Below are 21,299 nucleotides of genomic sequence, written 5' to 3' on the forward strand. Positions count from 1 at the left end.
GGCCCCGCAGGCGTGAGGGCGGGGAGGCCGCCGGGTCCCTCGCCCCGGCCGGGCGTAGCGCTGAGCGGCCGGGCTGCGGCCCGGGGGCGCGGAGCGGCGGGCTGGAGGGGGGCTGGTTCGTAGGAAAGCGCGAAGGACCGAAGCCGGGCTTCCGGGAGTGCCGCACGCGTGAGTAAATCTCTGAATTTCTTGGGGCGTTGGGGGGAAAGGGGCTTTGCGTGCTTGCTGGCTTCTCCTACTTTATAAGGCCAAGCCTGCCCACAGTCTTCCTTGTGGCTTAAATGTTACCTGAGCATCCTTGGTTCCTCCACCCTTCCCAGCTTACCCAGGAATTCGAGGGTTCTGTTTTGCCTTTACAGTCCTGTTAATTTGCCCATACAGCCAGAAACTCTCAGTGAGGTTTTTGAAAATCTTTAGATCCTGCCACTGCTGTGATGAGGAGATCAGCCTTAAGCAGGTGTGTGGTGGCAGGGCTCACAGCTCATACCCATTTTGCTGAAAATGGATCAGTAATAGTCTTCTGTAACATTAGTGTGTCACTTCTCCAATGTCTAGCCGAAGCCCCATGACTGGGCAGGCTTATTCTCTGCCAGTTGAATTTCCTTCCTTCAGAGGGGCCTGTTTTACAACCGCCAGGCGGTCTAAAGCATCAGTGAAGCTATTAACTGCCTTTGGGAATTAGATTAATAAGGTCAAAGGCCAAAGTACGCAAGGGATGTTCAGTCACAATGCTGCTGGCTTGCTGGTTCTGTCTCCTCTTTTTTTAATTGCCACCCTCAAATCACGTACTCATGAAACTGAAGCATGTTTCTGCCTCTGTAGGTGTTACGGCTAACATTTACGTGTTAGTGATGCTTTCCAAATGGATCCTCATGTTTTCTGGTCCTGTCTGTAGCACAGTACAGAGACACTGGCTAGAAGTGTGTAGGCCTGTGCCACTTCCCAGCATACTGATTGGAGATCTGGTCAAGACAAAGTCTTGAATAATGCAAAAGATGACTCAAATTAGTATGTCTTCGCTCCTCTTAGAAGCAGAATCTTGTCATGTAGCCATGCTTTCTGATGCAAATGCAGTTAGAGCAAAAAAGCACCTGAGTTTATTAAGGTTGCATATCTTTATGGAATAGCCAGCAGCCAGTTGGTTAGAGTATTGGTATAAGAGACAGGCATTTCTGAGTTTGGAGTCCAGATACAAACCAAATTTTGGTTCTGGGAGTGGGCCATAGTCCATTAATAGTGAAAACAGAACTACGATCAAACATCTGTCTTGATCCGTATTTTACATGGCTTTTCTGTCACACATTTTCTCAGCAGTGCTTCCTTAGGCGCCTAACTCAGGGCCAAGGACTTTACTGATGGGTAATGTGCCAAAAATAAGGTATTTCAGCACAGATTATTTCTGAGGATCTTGACTATGAGGTCTTATGTTTCCCCTTTGCAGTATCCAGAGTATAAATCAACAGAAAGGATAGTAGATGAAACTGTATTTCTCGGTACAAGGAAGGTAGTTTCTAAATTAAAAAGCAATTCAGGAGACTTCATAGAAGTGTCCCGATGTCTTAGTTTCTTGTTATACTTTGAGTTGAACTTCATGCACCTGAAGTCGTAACACCTGAGTTACTCCTCTGGTACTCTCAACACCACTGTTACACCTGCATCCTGCCTGTACTGCTTGAATTGAATTTCCAGTTGCCTCTTTTTTTTTTTTGCATTTGTACTACTGTTTGGATGACTTGAGGTACCATAAAGGCCTATGTATTGTTTCCACCCTTCAAGATGTATCCAAAGCTCAACTGCTTTAATAATAGCAAGAAAAGCTTGCAAATGCATACTGAAACTAATACTCCCTGCCCTTGCAAAGAGGTAACAATTTTGGGAGCTAACATTGATACACTCTCACCTGTATGAAAGGAGAGAGTCTGCTTCAGACAAGCGTGATGCTGGCCTCCCACTCTGAGATTGCCCTGGAAGCTGACCCCAGAAGGAGTATGTCCTTAAATTCTTAAGAAGAAGGAAACTGCAGTGCTGCTCTGTATCTATCCGGTATTAGTTAACTCTTTAGGTTTTAGCTTAGTTTAAATTCCAAAGTCATCTGTGAGTCTCCAGAACCACTTTGCTTCCTTCTATGTGAAAGTTGTAGACCGGTAAAACTCTAGGACTGAGCAGTACTCTTTGGATCCCCCTTTCCTGTATGTTTTCACCCCCATTAATTTTCCATGCAGAGTTTCTTTGTGTATTCCTATACACTGTGTCAAGTGTTGCCTTGTCATGCTGCAAGACTCGCCCAGTCTGTTAAGAGACGGAACGCTGTTTGTATGTGTAGAGTTGCGGAGTAGTTTATGCCAGAGAGAACTCTGTGCTCCAAGTAGGTGTTCGGCATGCTGGTCATTCTCTGCAGCTTGAAATTGAGATGCAAACTTAATGCTCCACTTGTTGAAAAGTAATGTTAGAAACAGCAAAAGTTAATTCTAGAGTTCTCCTTGTAAATAAATATACATCACCTGACATCTTGTTAAGCTGAAAAGCCACTCCTGAAATTGCTGAAAAAGTTGATATGGAAGGAAGATTCAGCTTCAACACTGGGATTCAAGCTGTCATCTCCCTTGATGTCAAAGGTAGTTGTGGTATCTCAAGCATCCAGGTTCATTGGCAAATAGGACAAGCCTGAGTGCCTATTTAGGAACTCAATCTCAGGAAAATAACTTCATGTGGCATGGAACAGGGAAAGGACGACCTGCTCCAGATCTACCTTTTTTACTCTCAGATCAGTATTACTTCTCACTGCCATCAACTCCAGCAATCAGTCAAGTGCGCTTGCCATTGCCAGTTAAGGCAGGACCTTTTTAGAGGTGATGGTGATTCTAACATTTTTTCATGTGCAAGAGTATGGCAGTCTGTCACGAGTGTTCACCAGAAATTCACTGTAAATCTGTTGATAGGAAGTCCTGACTGGGGGCTTGTTTGCTAAAAAAAGTTTTAATGTATACATCTCCTTAAAAAAAGACAACTGTGGATTTAAACTCAAAAGGGTTACCTGGTAGAAGTATACCACTCTGGTTCGTTTTACCCATACCTAATCTCACAGCTGAGGATGTGGAGCTGCCCACTTGCTTTTGGACTTAAAAAAATGGAGAGCTGAGCTTTTTCTTGAACTTTCCACATGTTCTATATAGTATTATACAAGAAGAATTTTTCTAAAGGCAGTTACTTCAGTGTGCTGTCTGTAGTCTACAGGCTGGACTTCCTTATACATCTTTCAGCATGGAGAGGCTGGTGGAAGAACCATTACCCCTGTTTTTCTTTCGATGTGGAATTCTTCTGGACAAGGCAGCTACCACCAACTCACTTTCTCAAAAACAGTAACAGTCACCTCCTTACACTGTCACGCAGGAGTATGAAGCAGCTCAGGATGTGTGTGTGATCTTTACTGACACTGCTGTTTAAAAAAAAAAAAAGTTTTCTAGGTGTGGAGTCAATGTTACGCTTTCAATAGCTCAGAGCACCTCTAACTATAAGGCAAATCCTTTTGCAGTGGCCCAGGAGAAGCGTGACAAGACAGAAATCTTAGATTTGTGTGACAGGTATGCATACTGAAAAAACAGCAAAGAAAAAAGCAAGCTAACCAAAAGAACACACAGGATGCCATTTTGTGTCTTACAAAATATAAATCTAACATTGCATTATTGCCACCTCGCCAGATTTTAGTCAAGCTGCCTGAAATATGTGACTATTGGGCACGTAAGGGAAAGCACATAAACGAATACAACCTGACAGTAGGTTAGTCAGGGAGAAAGTAGCCCCTTTGTTTAACCTTCCATATTCATTAACAGGTTTTCATCCTGCATCTTTTCTCTTACTGCTCTTTTCATTTCCTCCAAGGTAAAAGTAGAAAAGCTTAAATTACTGAATCATGTTGTTCTTGAAATTGGGAACAAAAAAACCCTGCAGTACTTCATTTTTGTATTTTAGCAGTAACTCCCATATTGTCCAGGAGTTCATAATAAAATGATCTGCAATTTGCACATTACCTGTACTACCCTCATTAAAGTTCTGACAAGTGGTGTGTGATGATCCATGTTACATTTTGACAGTGGATAGTGGTCAAGAAAGTAGGCAAAACTGATCTAAAACCCAAGGGTTTGTTTGGGTTTTTTTCTCCAAAATGCAGAAAAAAGTCAAATGCTTTTGCTAGCTATAGGAGAAAAAAAAACAAAACATGTGTAGAAGTAATTATTGAAACTAGAGAATGTTTGAAAAAAGTCTTTCCAGTACTCTTTATCGCTATGTTGAACAAATTGCTCTTCAATCTCTGAAGTATCTTACTAACTTTGAGTGGTGAGGGGAGTAAAAGTGAGCTAATCTAGGAAATGCATTATTATCATGAAGGTATTTTTTCTTTATGAAAGTGTTAGAAAACTAGTAATTACTAAATGATTTGGTTAAAGACCTTACTTAGTATTGTTCTGTCTTGCTTGAATCGTATAGCCATTTTTGTCTCTTGCCCTCTCCTCCCCTTGGTCAGCTTGATTTTAAAGCCTGGATTGTATCTGAAAGGCTTAATGCTTGAATTCATCTGGAATTTACATGGTAATTTGTAGTCATAAGAAGTACACACAGCTATCAGTGAAGCAGTAATATCCGTCACTGTGCAGTGTGTCAGCAGAAATCATAAAATTTCCCTTGAGCAATAGAAACTTCAAAGGAATTGTTACTTATTTAAAAATAATAAACAACATGCCAACAATTCAATCAAAACATGGAAAACCATGAATTTGTATGCATTACTTTAACTGTATTTTGAGCTGTTTCATGAAATTCAGAAATTGGGTTTTTTGGATATTCTGTAGACTTTCTGTGTAAGAGAGACTAGTTCTCTGCATGCTAGCTTGAACACAGTGTTTGCTTAGCTCTACCAGTAGAAGAAGCGACCGTTAGAAGACCTACCACTGTACCATATTTTTTGCACTCTCTAGATCTCTAATATTATGCTAACTGACAATTTCTGCAGAGTCGGAGAAATAAATAATATGAAAAATTCAACTTGTCCAGGAAGTGGTTCCTTTACAGTGCCTGTGTTAGTAGATTTTTTTTTTTTTAATTGCACCAGTTCCTTCCCCCGCCTCCCGCCCCTGGCAATTTTGGCTGTGTCCGTGGTGTGTATTCCAAATGTGGGCATGCTTTCATTTATGTTAGTAGTTTCAGAAGGTAAGTAGGTAAGTGTCCGCCCTCGCACTAGGAACTGCATGTGGCAGCTTATGACATATACCACCTTCCAAAGTCGTCACCTGTTTGGCAGAAGGTGATCATAAACAAGTATCTCTGATCTTCAAAGCAGTGCAAAGAAAGTGAGATTTCTTGCCTTTGTGAATATGTACATTAGGGAATTTAGTACAATTGTTGAGAAGTTGATCATAAAAATACTGTGTTTATATTAGCTTGTCTTCATCTTCAGATTGACAATTGTAGCTCTCCTGTAACTTTATAGAATGCTGTCAAGGAGGGGGGAAAAAACAACAGCTTTGTGTTTTTATGGTTAGGTATTTATATATGTATTGACTTAACATAAGATGCTAGGCTAACACCTTTGTAGCCTGCTGGTTTTCTGGCTTGTAAGTAAAAACAAGTAAATAACATTTCTAAAACAGCTCTGAAGCAAAGTTAAGGGTTTTTTGTGTAAACATTTCAAAGAAGCTGTTCATGATGCTCAGCAAACTAGATGAATGGATCTCTTGTTTACTTTTGTAAATCCTGGGACAGAATGCAATATTATCCAAGATACATTATTATCTGATATTTTTGTTTTTCTCTTAAAGCAGAGGATGTCACATGCTCTTACTGGATTTAATTTAGTGATTTATAGACAAATCTTTCAAAGAAAATATCTGAGAACTATTTATTTTAAAAGCCTGAACTGTTGTGTATGTAGCTTTTTGTTAACGTTCTTGTGGATGTCTAAAACGATAAAACTTCCGATAACCAATCTGAAAAACTATTTTGGTTGTAGTGAGTCTTTCCTATCCATTTCCTACTACATCTGCCTATGCAGCAATTTTTAAAATCTGGCAATTTGCACAAGTAATGGTATATATTAAGTCTTGTAATCATGTACAGACGGAAGTTTTAAAGGTGCAAGTAGCAGAAGGGGCTCTGTGACGTTGGGTATGTCTTATCTGGAGTTAAGGCAGTGGCTCAAGAAGCTCCATCGTACACTTATGAGACACAGACAATGACAGTTCTCCATCTTTGTCTAAACACAGTTCAGGATTCCCTTAGAGCAATTGGTGAGTCAGGGGCCATTTCAAATAAAATCAAACATGATGCTTAAATTTGAAGACTTGCTGTAGGGCATGCAACTCTCTATTTCTTCTCTTACATTTTAGAATTCTATCAAAATAAGGTGGCAACCCATCAGTTTGATGCCTCGGACTCAATGAATAAGGAACAGGGTTGTACCCAGAGCATGTGAACTTGTTCATCCTGTGTGACTGGAAGATAAAAGAAGTCCTATACTGAAACACCAAACTGAATTTTTTCTTTTTTTTCTTTTTTTTTTTTTTAAATAAAATTGCTACTATCAAGAGGTAGATTCTATTTAGAAGCTCTCTAGTGGTTCACACTCCACTGTGTCTTCTACAGGTCAATAAGAGTTGGATCAGGCCTCTAACAGAGCTGAGAGCATCAGGAGGGGGTGAGGAAGACAAGTAGTTTCTGCCATAAGCTGGGCGTTCGTAAAACTAAAAGCTCACCGTGCCTTTAAGTATCCATTTTTCCCTTGCTTCCCCCACCCATCAGCTGCCTGCCTTTCACTTGAGAACCTGTGAAACAGGAAATTGCTAGTTGAGGCATGGTTCAGAGAATTTCCCATCTTAAAATTTCTCAAGGTATGATTTGGTCTCTGTTTGAATGTTTGTGGTTGTATATTTGTTTGTATAAATATCTCAGTACTGCTAAAGTCAGTTTGTGAGCAGTTCTTCTCTAGTGAGATTGGGGGGGGGGGGGGGGGCGCCGGTCTGTAAATGAGTCCTGTGGTAGTTTACTCTTGTGAGGAAAGTTTAAGCATAGTGTTTCTTTCCATGGATATGTAGCCCCAAACTGGAAACCAAGTGAGAGGAAGGAAATTACCATTGGTCTCAATGGGAGAATAGCCTCTTGGGAAAGGGTGCAGCAAAGGGCAGCTTCACTAAGGATGGGCGATATCTTCCAAAGCCTTGTGATGTTTAAATAGGTACTTTTCCTATCAGTAGTAGATACACAAAATTTCACTGTAAGTTGTGGATTTAAATCTTCATACAACAGAATCAGTGTTTGTCCAGTGGCTTCTGGAAAGTTCCTTTAATATTCCTCAACCAATTAAAAAAAATAAAAATCCACTTCCCCCATTGAATTCACATGTTCATATCTAAGCATCCAAGTTTACCACTTTACTAGAGTCTCAATAGCATGAAAATATCTATGCAATTGGCACTATTTTAAAGACAGCAAAGTTTTGTAAGTATGTGGATACATTTTTCTTCTCAAGGGTAGTCTATATAAAAATGAGCGGGGCATAATTTTAAGAAATTTATATTGGTCCTGCTCAGGGTATAGTTGTTCCCTGTACAAAAAGGAGGACAAATGTTTTATTATAAAATTTAAATACTATTGTTGCCAATCATGTCATTGGTTCTTTTTTTTTAATAAGTGATTGGCTTTGCTTTTATTACACATCCCTTCAATGCAGACACATTTCTAATGAATAATCCCACCTTGCTAAGGACCTGAACCTGCAAGTTACAGAATGCCATCTGGAGACACTTTCTGCTCAGCTCTTGGCAGGATCGAGTCCTGTTTTTAATGGATCAGTTTGGATAAGCTTGCAAAGTTTGAATGCTTATCAGAACTCCTTTATTCAGGAAATTGGGGAAGAAACAGGTTTTCTTGCAAATTCAGTGTTGTTCCTAGTTTCTGCTGCATCAGCCCGTGCTAAAGGAGACGTCCTGCACTGTTCATGCTTCTGTTCTCTCTGAAAACGTAATTGGATGCAATATGCATCATTAGTGAAGAACAACTCTTACCTATCTACTGTTAAGCCTCTTTTATGAATCAACTGAATTTTTTCAAGTGTATTTCTATTTAGGGTTATTAATTTTGCAATGTAAATGCTAACTGTCAGTGGTCTGCAAAAAATACTGGGGAAAATAAAAGCAGGATGATTACAATTTCGGTCTCCCCGTTGGAGGAGTTTGGTTTTGAATACTGCCATGCGTGTGGGTGGTTTGGCAGCGTACAAAAAATGGAGATCTCGGCAGCAGCTGGAGAGTCAGGAACACGAAGCAGGTGAGGAGAGGAGAGCGTCAAGTGCACGAGGTGGATGTGACTACGGGTTGAAGAGCGGCCTTTTCTGTCGCCAAATTCCTGACTAGTCACTTTCTCCAGCTCTTCTTTCTGTTGCTGTCATAGTTTTCCACTAGTTGTGTAAAACATGAATGTTTTGTTAAAATTGCAAGGTGTCTGGCAAAAAGCAGAAATTATCGGATGGTTTGTTTTTTGTTTGGGGGTTTCTTTTTCCCCAGTCTTAGTCAAACCAATGACTATGACCTCACTTTGTCAAAAATGACACAGCTGTGTAACCAACATGAAGGTGCCTCAGAACGTGGTCACGTGACATTTGTTCCTTAACAGCAACCCCCGCCTCCGAAGGTCCCTTCCCAGTCGCTGTTACCAGCCCTGCACTGCAGTTTGCCCCAGCCATCCCTCAGCGATACTGATTTCACTGTTTACAAGGCCGTGCTGGAAACTGAGGCAAAGTCATGGAAGTAACCTCAGTTAAAAACAAACCAACCAACCAACCAGCTCCCCTGCTGCCCCCCAAAGAAACCAACCACAACAACAGAAAACCCCCAAACTTCCAGAAGGAGGTAAAGGCCACTTCCAGACAACTTTTATGGTAATTATTCACATGCAATATTGTGTAGCAAGCTGAAAAATAGTTAAGAATGACATCATTTTAATATGAAATTAAATGCGAGAGCAGATGATACAGTGCTTGTATTATTGGGTAGCATACTGAATTCAATTAAAACTTGTCTTGTTAATAAATCTTACATCATTGCTGGCTGCTGCCGTGAAGAATCCTGAGGTTCTTTTGTAAGGAGGTCCCACCTGTTCATAATGGTGCCTTGGGAGCTGGGTAGCTGATGCACAACACAGTAAGATGGTTGCATCTTGTGAGGTTGACTGGAGATTGCTATCACAGGAATAAAAACCAAGTTAAAATTACAAAAACCTGGCACCTCTAAAAGCTTATGAGCCTTAGAAGTGACCTATTACTAACTTCTTACTGCCTCTAAGTAATTGTTAATTTGGTTGCCAGTTAGATTTTAGGTTGGGTGTGTTGGACAAATTGCTGTTGGTCTTCATCACAAGCTCTCTTTTTGTACTGTTCCTGTATTGATGCAGCAGCTGTTGCTGGGAATCAAAACACCTGATCCACACACAATGCGGAATAATATTTTTTTTCAAGATAACACTTTTGAATGATGTGTTACCTGTGCACACATCTCTTTCCTAATGGAGCATGGTCAAAAAGGAGCAAATCTCTGCACAGTTGGCAAGGCTAAAAAGGAAAGAGCATCTACCAAATGATACAATTGGTAGATTATATAGGAAAATAACCCACGCTCTTTTTTCATTCTAAAGAAAACTCTTACCAGGGTTTTCTCATTTGATTACACTTCATACACTTCTTTTTTTTTAAAGGTAGTGTATTTTACAAATCACGTCATTATTTACAGAAACTTTTAGGAACGAACTTCTGTCTTATATATTAATTCTTAAGTTCAGAAATACAAAGATTATCTTATTGAACTAATCGCTCCCTCTTAAGCGCAGCTTTGAAATGTTTCCATCACGCTTATTCAGTAGTGTAGGAATCATAGCTAAGGAATGTGTTTAAATTCAGTGTTTAAAGTAATGATAAATAAACAATAAATACTGTAAGGGTTAAAAATTAAACTTTTAACTACTATCTGCTTGCTTTGCAGCCTTAATACGTGGGCTACGATTCCTGCTCTACATTAACATTCAGGAAGTTTTTCACCATGAACATGTAATCGTTTGTATTAGAAGCTTAACTGTTGTATGCGAAATTAGAATCATGCCTATGGGTATTTAAAATGGAAGAATAATACCAGATAATGACTTCAGTGTAACTAGTAAAATTACATCAGGGAGAGTATTTCGGATTTTGCAGATTGGCCAAATTTATATTGATGAGAAATATACAAGATTTAGCTCAGTAAAATTTAATGAAAGCAAGCATATATTGAGGAAATTAAAGTGTACAGGCTTATTTGTTGCAATGTGTGGAAATTGGTTAACGTTTTGGAGAAACGAAGTTCTGTTTTATGGAAATTTCTGATTATTTTTCTGAAACATTGTTACTTCTTTTGACATAAACAGTTACATGGTCTTGCAGATAGGTTTCTTTAGTAAATTAAATTTATCGAACTTGCTGTTTCTTCACAAACAAACATCTTTCTTTACCAGGAGTATACAGAGGTATATTTCTTATATATACACACACCTACTCTAAAGAATACCCAGCGCATTACATTGGGCAATGTCAGTAGGCTCTAGCATTCAGGCCCTGGCAAAATTCATTTGCGTTCATCATCTGGCTTGCCATGTGAGCTATGATTTATATCATAGGTTTTGTTTTAATTTCGCCAAGAAATACAACTGCTTCTCACTTCTATCCCCAGGATGTGGTGTAACTGCGTCCTCCAATTTCAGCAAAGTTTTGCTTAATCTAAACTGTCAGGTGCTATAACTAAATTCTTGCTGTGAAAGGTATGAGATAGAGCATTTTGGATCTTGATATTAATTGCAAAGAACTGAGAGGTTCAAGATGAAAATAGGATCAGTATTTTGGACTTCCTAGTAAAGATACGGAATCTGAAAAGTTTAGAATAGAATTAGTTAATTAATTTATTTGTTTGTTTGTTAATTAAGAGAATTAGTTTGAGAACTTACAGTAAAATATCGGACACTTGAGAAGTGTTAAAAAAAGAGAGATGGAGATTCAAACACACCCGTGCTTTAATGAACCAGATACAACTCTCAGGCAATCAGTTGATGCATGAGTGCTAAAATAGAATGAGATAAATCTCATTTTTAAAGTTGGACAGTTTATTCAGAGATTGAATCCAATTAACAGCATGTGTGTATGTTTTACTAACATAGAAATAGTATAGCGAATGAACAAAAAGGTAAGCCTAATAATGTTATCAGTAGAACATCTGCAAGGAAGTAGAACAGAACAGCATGTTTTAACCAAACAGCTCACAAAGCAGTCCTCTGATATATCAAAGCTAATTAGGACAGGGTCCAACAATTACAAAAGATATTTAGTTGTAAAGAGATACCCAGAAATGTCTTGTCTTATCTCTTAAGCAGATCATTGAAGGCTTCCTGTTATATTTCTTCATGACTTCTTTTCAGGAAAATCTATTACCCTCTCCTCAGGAGGAGATTGAGACCTACCAGAACAATTCATTTGGCCTACTCCCAGCCACCCTGTCTTCTGGGATACAGCCGGGGAATAATAATAGCCTGCATGAACAGTTCTTGCAATAGCAGTCTGCTCTGACTGTTGCCTTTCCTCATTTTCCTCATCGCGCTACACAACGTAGGTTCAGAATTTTGATCCAGTCAAATCTGTTGCGCATGTGCAGACAAACTTCTGAATGTATCAGGGAAAGCATCGCAGCACAAAGCTGAGCCATGAGTTTTGTCACAGCGGCAAGTTTGGGTACTGCTGGCATAGCATGGCCTCAAATTCCCAAGGAAAAGATAAAAATTATCTGTAACAGTTAATGTAGGGAGAAGAAGGGCTGGCAACATACAGGAAGTTTCTCAAAGTCTTTCTGTCAACACCATCTTTTGCTTTCATATGATTTTGCTTATGATAGTGGCTTGATAGTCTGGGGCACAATCCTTAAACAAAACCGCAGCAACTCTTTTTACAGTTAAACAAAGTCTGGATAGAATAGTCCTCCAGCTGCTTATTGGGGGAGTCTTTTTTTTCCTGTACATAGGAAAAATGGGGGGGCGAGGCATAGAGAGAATTAGCTAGCCTGTATCCCAGACTGATGCCTAAAGGTATCATTGTTTCTTTTTACACATATATATCAGTATTTTAAAAATAACTTTTCAGCTGCACCTATTCTCGTGCTCTCAGCTGGCGCTTGTTCTTTTGTCCTTTCTTGGCCTTCCTCCACAGCCTTCTAATGGAAACCACTGCACAGTTCTTGTTCTCCTCTCAGCCTTTGGTTTTCTAAATCAAATTTACCACTCTTCTTGGGAGAAATGTGTGTGCTCCACAAGTATGTTTTCCTGGGCTTCCTCCTTGTCACACTGTAAAATTGATGCAAAGCATGTCCTGCCGTTTTTCTAAGCGGAGGGAGAAATTGTATAATCTCTCCAGAACAGATGCTTCATTGCCACTTGACCTGTATACTCTCTGCTCTTCTGAAGTCCTTACTTTTTAATGAAAAGTGTTTTGGTCTAGCAAAAGGCAGATAATGTCTCTGTCTTTTTCATGTGGGTTTTTGCCCCCGCTTTATTTCAATTTATTCTTCAGTAATGAAGCAACTGAATACAATATTTAAAAATCAGTTTGAAATCAAGCGAACTTCATCCAAGCTCAAAATCCTGACAGTCAGTTCTAACATTTGCAAGTACACACTGAAGAAAAATATTTTGACACCTAGGCTGTCAGATAATCTGTTAGTAACAGTTATATCATTCAGGCAGAGAAATTATAACTTCCAGAGTAATTTATTGGGAAAATAATACGTTTACTGCAGTGATATACCCTACTGGATGCTAGGAAATTTACTTAGCATTTTTGCAGGGGAAGTAGTCGGCTTCAGAACACGGGTTATTCTCTTGTGACAAAATCACAGAAAAAGAACTACTTGCCAGACATCATCAACGAAGAGTACATACCTGCAAACAGCAGTATGCTCACATACAGTTAGGAAGCATTAGGAACCTCATGCTGAAGGATGTACCGCACAGAGAAAAGGGAAGGAGTGCTCGGGATCGTACTCCTTAGAGAAGAGGATCGTGGGGCAGAAAGGGTCATACACCAACTGCCTTACCTGGAATAATTTTTAAAAGCTAGAGAAGTTCTTGGCGCTGTTTTGCTATGCCTGGAAAAACGGCGCTGTCTTTGGGCAGAGGTGTTTCCTGGCGTGATGCAATGGCTGCTCCGCAGGGCTTTCACAGCTGTTAGTTTTACATCTTCCAGTTTTGCTTCACTGACATTTTTCATTTTTCTTTGTCTGTTAAAAAGTAGTCTTGTTTCTGTAGAGAAATGTCTGAGCATTATGTGTAGTGATGGTAGTAATCACTTCCAAAGTGCTCAGAGGACTAAAGCCCGGGTTCTGTTGGCTTGCATATTGCTGTTAGATCGTATCAGTCTGAGGCTACATAGTGTGTCTGCTTTTATTCTGGCATAATTTCTGTCCCATACTGATTTACACATAAAATTTAAGTAATAATTGTGGCTTCTTGGAAAGAAAATAAGGGTTTTTTTGTCACGCATTTTATCATGTAATTAACAATTAGTAAATTTGTTACATAGGTTATTGCTATTGTTGGCAACGATGACAATAAAAGCCGTGATTTTGCAAGAATAAGCAAGACCACGTCATATAGGAAGATGGGCAACTTTAAAGATTATTCAGCACTTAAAGGCATTTGTAACAGAGGCAATCTCAGCTTTCAAATTCATCTTAACTCTGCCCCTGTCTAATTAGTAACCAAGTCTCATTGGAACTTACCTTTCCCTTGATGGTTAATGCCACTAGCAGTGCTCCATTAAGCTGCTTCTTCCAGAGTCTTTTTTTCAGTGCTTTTCCTGATGCAGGAGATGTTTTCCCTTTTCAGATAGGCTAAGCTGGTAGATTCAGTTGATGAAATTTACTCTGAGCTTCATGTGTTCTGAGTCACTTGTTAGAAATTACAAAATAAAATGTGTAAGACATGATCTTAGATTGTTACATGTTACCATATCTGCATCAACCTTTTATTCTCTTGTTATTTTTAGTGGAAAGACAACCTAACAAGTTATTGTGGAACTTGCTGGTTTTATTATTTTCATTTGTCTTCAGTGAAACTAAAAAATGAAAAACTGTTGCCATATTCACCTTTATTTGTCCTCCTTATTTGTTGTTCCGTATTGCTGCTGCTTTTTCTGAGGCAAAACAGAAGAGGGGGAAAGAGAAGGCTGAGGGTGAAAGGAGGAAAGGAAAGGGTAGAAGAAAAACAAAACGAAGGAGAAGATAAAAAAAGTTTGGATACTTTTTCATGGAAACTTTTAACTTGAAAAAATATCCTATTTAAAGGGTTTACAGTTATTCCATATGGAACAACAGTAGTTTTGTATTTAAAAAAAAAAAAAATCTCAACCATTTCTAATGTAAATCAGCATAGCTCCACCAAGGTCAATTGAGGACAAGTTATGCAAACTTTAGCCACTGTATTAGCCCATACTTAATGTTTTAAAATACTTCATCTGAGTTGACAAGATGTGCATATGGTATCTGAGTTACCAGACTGAAGGGCTGTAGCCTTTAGCCTTCCTCTGTCTCCTCGCTGTCGTATTCCGCTCACAATCTTACTGCGTCAGAGATAGATCAGCCTTTTTTTGTCAATAAAGCATCCAGCATATTAAAATGTTTTGTATAAATTATAATCATAAGAAATTTGTGCCCATTTCAACTTTTTTTTTTTTTTTTGGCAAAATCATAGCCAATTTTAAAAATAAGTGGTTTAAGCTTTTTGAAACGTATTGTGGATGTGGTTCGTGATTTATGTGCAGTCAGTTATTTTTTTATATATTGAAAAAACCCGACAAGTTTCTATCTCACATTTCAGAAATCAGATTTTTCCGTATACAAAGCACATGTCAGAAATTAGTATCTAAACAACATGCCAGTTGGCTTCTCCATGTGGCAGCTTGTAAACAAAAATATTTGGGGACTGCGCATTTGTGATATGACGAAATGTAATGCAGTGTACAAACACCAGTTATTTGGAACTATCCTGTTCCCCTACAATGAAAATAAAATGATAAATCGTGCTTGCATTGCTGTATCACAGTTCAGCTGGTGGAACTTTCCAAATTCAGGTGGTACTGTTGTTTTTTTTCCAAATAGGTGTACTGAAAGGTTAAGTATTTTATTAGTGACCTATCTTTGCATCAGAGCGATACCTCAGAACTAACGTGGTGTTTTGTGCATTTATCTGTAGGCTATTTGGATTTTCCCCCCCCCCCCATATTAATTGTGTTTCAATCAGAGACAAATTCTGGTTGTACTGAAATCAGTGAAACATTTTCCACTGGCTGCAGTGGGATCAGGAATCAGCCGTCAGAGGACAGGGGAAGAACACTGCTGCCTGCTGAAGCTGATCTAAAACCGTGCTGTTGCCAAAAGGGGAAGTCATGTTCTTGCTTCCACTGATGGCCGTATTTCTGGTTGCATCTTTCATGCAAGCCGAGCAATCGTGTGGCTGTGCAAAAAGCAAGATCCGCTTGCTGGTCCACCTGAAAAGTATCACAGGAAAGAAAAAAATGATTCCTCTTGTGATAATTGCTAGGGCAAACGGTGTCAGCTGTTGTTCACATAGGACAGATTCCAAGCTGTGAATCAACATCCGTGAAATACTTAAATTCAATATGATAAGAACTGAGAACACAAAATGCACTACTGCTAAGGTATTTTATTTCATGAAAACCAAAACGAACAGGCCAAGTCTTGTGGAGAAGATGTAAAGGCACATTATTACATTTTTCCAATATAAGTGCAGCTGGAAAAGGCTAAAGAAAATTGTGTTTAAAGCACAAAAGGTTGAGCAGGATATAGGAAGAAAACTAGAATTAACTAAAAGTAGTTGTTACATGACTGAATGGCTATTTAAATAAGCATTGCAGCGCAGAAGCTTTCAAGCAGGGTTGAGGATCATCAACAGGCCTAACACATCATAAAGTACAGTGCATAAAAGTAATTTTAAAACCCCAAGCATTTTTATTATTACTTAGTCAATGATGTAGATTCTTTTAACATTTTATCCATTTTTTGTTTGTTGTCAAGCCTGCAAATATACTAAACATTTATAGGATCCTCTATAAAATTACTTCTTGTTGTTCTTTTGCAACTGCATCTAGTAAAATAGTCTCGCATTTATGCTTATGTGTCTTGTTATTTTTTGTGCCACATCCATTTTTGTGAAATCAAGAAATACCAAATAAGAAAAATAACATTAATGAACTGTGCAAAAGGTAAGTAACTTCCTAGTGTGGTGACCAGAGGGAAAAAAAGCTGGGTTTATTCCCCAGATATTCCCATAAGTCAAAGTACTCGTGGAAATATCTGAACCTTATATCCTTAATTTGTTTTCATAGGTTTCAAAATCTGTTACTTTCAGCCAAGCGTAAACTAATAATGGTTCCAAATGCCTATATCTTATTTGATTAAAAAAGAGTAAGTTCTTTCTGCTCTTTCAACTAAGTGATAAAAAACAGACTTTGTAGGGTGAAGGCCAGAATGCAGATTCTGATGTTCCTGAAACGTCTTTATTTCAAGAATTTTAATAAATTCTTTATTGTTTTCTTCTTACCGTATTAACACACTCTTTGGTGTTTCCTCTTTACAGTAGATGTCCAGAATCCCAAATTCTGTTTCTGTCTAAGTTGTTTTTTGTAAGTGAAATGTTCTTTTGCTGCTTTTTTAAGTCTGGCCATCTTCCTTGTGTCCTTCTGTGGACTTTTTGTAGTTCAGACTTATTTGTTTAATTGATAAATAGTTTTGCATACAATTTTGTATTCCCAGTTATGCGTCCTTTGCATAGCTAGTTTTGTAATTATTTCAAAAGAAGAAAACAAACTTGAAAAACTCAGTAAACCTATCCAGTTACATGACTACTGAATAGAGAAACACAGGATTAATCAGTGAAGTGAATGTGGCAAGTATAACATAACTGGGACTTCAGTGGAACATTTGACAATGTGTCATTCAGTTTTACGTGGATTAAGTAAGAGTTACATGGAATGCAAGCCCTCTCCTTATCCAAGGATGAGGATAAATGTCTCAGGCTGGAAGGAACACTGGGGGACATGGAGCACTGTTATGTCCTATTTGGTATCTTGAGAAGTCATTCAGAAAGGAGGTTGATTATTATCAATTAGCATGAATTCTCGCACGCAGACACCAGAGAGGAATGCAATAATGCAAATGCAGGACTGAAAACAACAAATGCAGAACTCTTGGCCAACTGCGACTTAGTGCTGCTAAAGCAATGCGATCAAGAACAACGCTGTTCCGGGGGAGAGACAAACCTGGATGACAGAAATACTGAATGAAACCTAGAAGCAGCATCGGGCAAATATATACAGCAAAAGACCAATGCAATTCTGAGTAGCAAAGACACGACCTAAGAAACCAATGTGTATTGCCTTCTTTTTACAAGTTTTTTGCGATCACATTTGAAACACTGATTTCAGTTTCATCTCGGTAGCAGAAAAATAACTAGGGGATTTACAAAAGAACAGAAAACTGACAGGGAGATTAAAAGTTATGATTTAAACAGCAAGATGTAAAAAAACCAAACAGGTGAAACTGTTACCGATTATCCTAATTAACAATCTCTTGAGGAGTGGAGTGCTAATTATTAGCAAACATTTAGTTACTGATGTTTACATGGCAGCATGAACCATTGCTTTGAACACTTAAAACTAGATAGGAAAAGACATGGAAAAGTCAGTGATTAATTCTGTATTGGTTGGATGTATTCGGATGACTAATAAAATCGGGTTTTAATATCTAAAATCTGTACTGCATCCAGGAAATTGAAACTGCATATACATGCATGCAAGGGATACCAGAATTTGATCCTATAATTGGTAAAATCCAATGACTTCAATTTGGCAAGACAATCCCAAAGTATTCTGTGCTGCATGAGAATGAAGACTATAAATAAGTAATGTATTTATGTTTAAATAAATGGGAAAGAGTAAATTTTCCCATATTCCTAAATGCTCATAAATCATTGTGATTTACCGTGTCAGTCTTATTTTTCAGTTCTGCCATCTATTTCAGTTCAGTTTAAAGGCTGTACATATGGAGAGACTGACTACAAGATTTTCAATCTCTGGAAATCCAAATCTGCCAGCAAACGTTTTCTGGAGGCTGAGCTTACCCCTTTACCTACAGGAAGAAGTGGCAGCACTTCTAATTAGGCATTGTCCCAGTCAAGACTGGATTCTGTTGATTAATTCAGAGTCTACGGGATATAGCTATACCTTTGTATAAAGATGTATGTTGAGGATTCACTGGAAGGAAAGCAAATAACAGGGATCAGTAGTAACATTTTACATAGTTTTGATGCTGCGGAGACGGGTGGCTGAGTTGGAGGTTACCCTGTTGTAAGAAGGGACCAAGAAGCACACAGAACCGGTCATCGGTTAGTATTTCTGCTGACCGGAGTGCTGGGAGTGAATAGGGAGACCGGAGCAGAGTTTCAGCTTTATAGCGTGTTTTCTATAAAAAGCTCCCTTTTGATGTCTCTCTCAGTCTCATTCTGCTCATTTTTCATATCAAAGCTAAAACTTCCTTTCCCTTCCTCCATTTCACATCAGTTTGCAGCAGAGTGAATTAACTCTTCCAAACCAGGAGTCGATAACGTCTTGCTTCAGGAGGTGCCTAATCACTGTGATGAATTGTCCTAAAAAATCACAGACCTTTACAGATGACATTTTCATTTGCAGTAAGTTGAAGATGGGTTTAGCAAACAGCTGCTCTCCACAACAGCCAGGATTAGTCATCTTATTCTTACATCAAGCATAAAGTAGTTATTTTATATGGGGAATTATGAAAGAGCCAAATAATTCTGGATTATTGATCTATTTGTCTGCTGGGAGGTTGTGAGTGAAAAATCTTTTGCTCTGTTGTTCTTAATTCAGATGCCATTAGTGTAGAGCTTACTGTAGGATCGCTATGAAAGAAATTGATATAATGCCCACAGTGCTGAAAAAAATGTTTCTTTTCCAAATAAAAATAAATGGAAGTTAACATAGGGAAAATATGTGGTGTTTGGTAACTTAGAAACCATAATGTTTTACAGTAGTGACATCAATCAAAAGCTGCTATAAAATATGGCTTGAGACCTTGTAGAAATGTACTTAATACTTTAGACATAAACAGCCTAACTACAGTGTAATCAGTAATTATTACCCCTGTCTTCTACAGGATCTGTTTGCACTTATTTTCCTTGACTATCATCATAAAAGATAGACTAGCTCAATTTTATGTGTGGTATAAATATGCTTTTTCTGATTTCACCATAATTGCCTATGGTCGTTTAATTTGTCACTGTGATTGAGATCTTTCCTCATTTACACTTCCAAAGTCCAAAGACTTGATGTAACAGTAATGTATTGTGTAACTATGAAAATTAGTGCAGGGCATGACGCAGTAAATAGCATTTGCAATAAAAAGTGGAATATAATTTGCCCTTATTTATACCCAAGTAGCCGAGAGTGCTTTGTAGTAATTTCTACAGCCTGTTTTTCTATATTTAGAAAAACAACAATGTATCTTTTATAATAATGAATAAGAAACTGCAGAAATCTTCCAGCTCAGCGCAGGGGTTTTTTACAGCTTTTTTCCCTCTCTCCTGACTTAGGTGGTGCCCGTTTGCCTAACGGACGAGCGGCCCTCCCGCACGCACCTTGCGGGGGCGCCCAGCGGAAGCCCTCGAACGCACCCGCCTCCCTGGGTCACGCCACGCTCCCGCTACATCCCCTTTCTTGCTCCTCTACTCTGCTGCCTATTTTCATTTTTTTCACCTGAAGAGCAGAAGCAATTTAGCTTCTTAATTTTACTACTTTTTTAAAGAATTCGTCATGTTTTTCTTTATGACTGAGTAGTTCTAAATGTCAGTTCGAAACCAGGCCGGGAAGTGTTTTGGCCTGATGGGAGCAGCCAGCAGTAGGGCCCCATGCTTTATTTCCCAACCAGCTCCATGCGGCCATGCTCGCAGGTGACCACTGGGACAGAGCATCGCGCCCGACCGGGCGGTCCTTCGTCAGGTGAGATGAAGTTTGTTCAGTGTCAGTTAGAAGCAATTTGTTTTCAAAATCCCCCTTTATCGGTGTGTACGTCTGTATTTAAAACCAGAAACGGGAAGGGAGGGACTGCTGAGTAGTGGTCACAGCCAGCCAGGAGAGCCTCTGCCGAAGGCAGCTGTGCGTGCGGGCCTGTGCCCTGGGGAGTTGTGCAAATTTGGGAGCCAGGAGGGGGAATGGGACTGAATCCGTATCGCTCATCGAAGGGGGAAGAGGCGCACCAGGCTACTAGACTCAGAAAGGAGGGCAACTCACTAGAGAGATAATCCTAGAGGCCCATCAAAAAGTGGGTCTTGGGACTTGTGGGTAAAGGAGAGGGTGGAGACTTCTGGGAGACAGAAACGTGAGCAGATACAATGATTTGTGTTGGAGAAGAGGGTTTGACAAGACCTCACAGACGCGCGTGGGGTTTTTGTGTGTGTTTGGGGTGTCTTCCTCTAAGTGCTCTGGATATCTCAAATGGTCAAAGAGAGGACTTAAGAGCCATCTCAGGCCGCTGGAGGTACCTTCTGAGATCTAATGTTCACACCCTTCAGTTTCTCCACGACAGACCTTTATTTACATACCTACGATGGACAACCTGCGGTCTATTCAAACTGCTCACTTCTAGCACCTGCTTTGAGCAGTCCCCTGCATGGAAACTGCTTATGTGTTATACCTACGTCCACGTGATCCCGAGTGTGAAATGATGACCCTTCGTTTCTCTCTGAAGTTCAATGATGTGCTTCCATTCCTTATTTCAATATTGTTATTGCTTGAGCAACTTTCAGCACAGTCTAGTGCTAGGTAGAGACCTCAGCACCGCACAGGAATCTCAGTTAAGAATTTAAAGAGTTTTTACAAAATACTATTAAAATTCTTTTGATGTCAGCATAAATTAATATGCAGAAGTGAAAAGGCATGATACTATATGTTAAACAGTGTTTGTACAAGACTGCCCTTTAGCAAACACAGTTACTCAGAGCAGACTGCTCCATGTGAAAGGTACCAAAGGACTTTTTTACTGACTTTGTTGGAAAGAAATAAAAATTCATCTCGTTTTTTCTTTATTCTGTGGAAGATGCCATTTATTTTGTGAACAGAAAGCAGCTGTTTGCAGCACTAGACATTAAACTAGGAACTCTAT

At 39.1% G+C, this 21,299-nt stretch overlaps 1 long non-coding RNA gene across 3 annotated transcripts; it reads left to right on the top strand.

Moving 5' to 3' along the window:
• Positions 1 to 49: 49 nt before the first annotated feature.
• Positions 50 to 19,865, top strand: LOC148055745 (uncharacterized). 3 transcript variants are annotated; one of them, XR_015704584.1, is made up of 6 exons: positions 50 to 168; positions 6,637 to 6,881; positions 8,662 to 8,926; positions 10,023 to 10,087; positions 11,482 to 11,668; positions 19,732 to 19,865. It is a non-coding gene; the product is annotated as an uncharacterized LOC148055745 (long non-coding RNA). The 3 variants fall into 3 exon arrangements; XR_015704582.1 differs by lacking the exon at positions 10,023 to 10,087 and having other exon boundaries at positions 57 to 168; XR_015704583.1 differs by lacking the exons at positions 10,023 to 10,087; positions 19,732 to 19,865 and adding an exon at positions 18,686 to 18,815 and having other exon boundaries at positions 57 to 168.
• The last annotated feature ends 1,434 nt before the right edge of the window (positions 19,866 to 21,299 follow it).

Source organism: Nipponia nippon, unplaced genomic scaffold, assembly GCF_047370975.1.
Source record: "Nipponia nippon isolate SJK-2023a ecotype South Korea unplaced genomic scaffold, ASM4737097v1 scaffold_2, whole genome shotgun sequence".
Lineage (NCBI taxonomy): Eukaryota > Metazoa > Chordata > Aves > Pelecaniformes > Threskiornithidae > Nipponia > Nipponia nippon.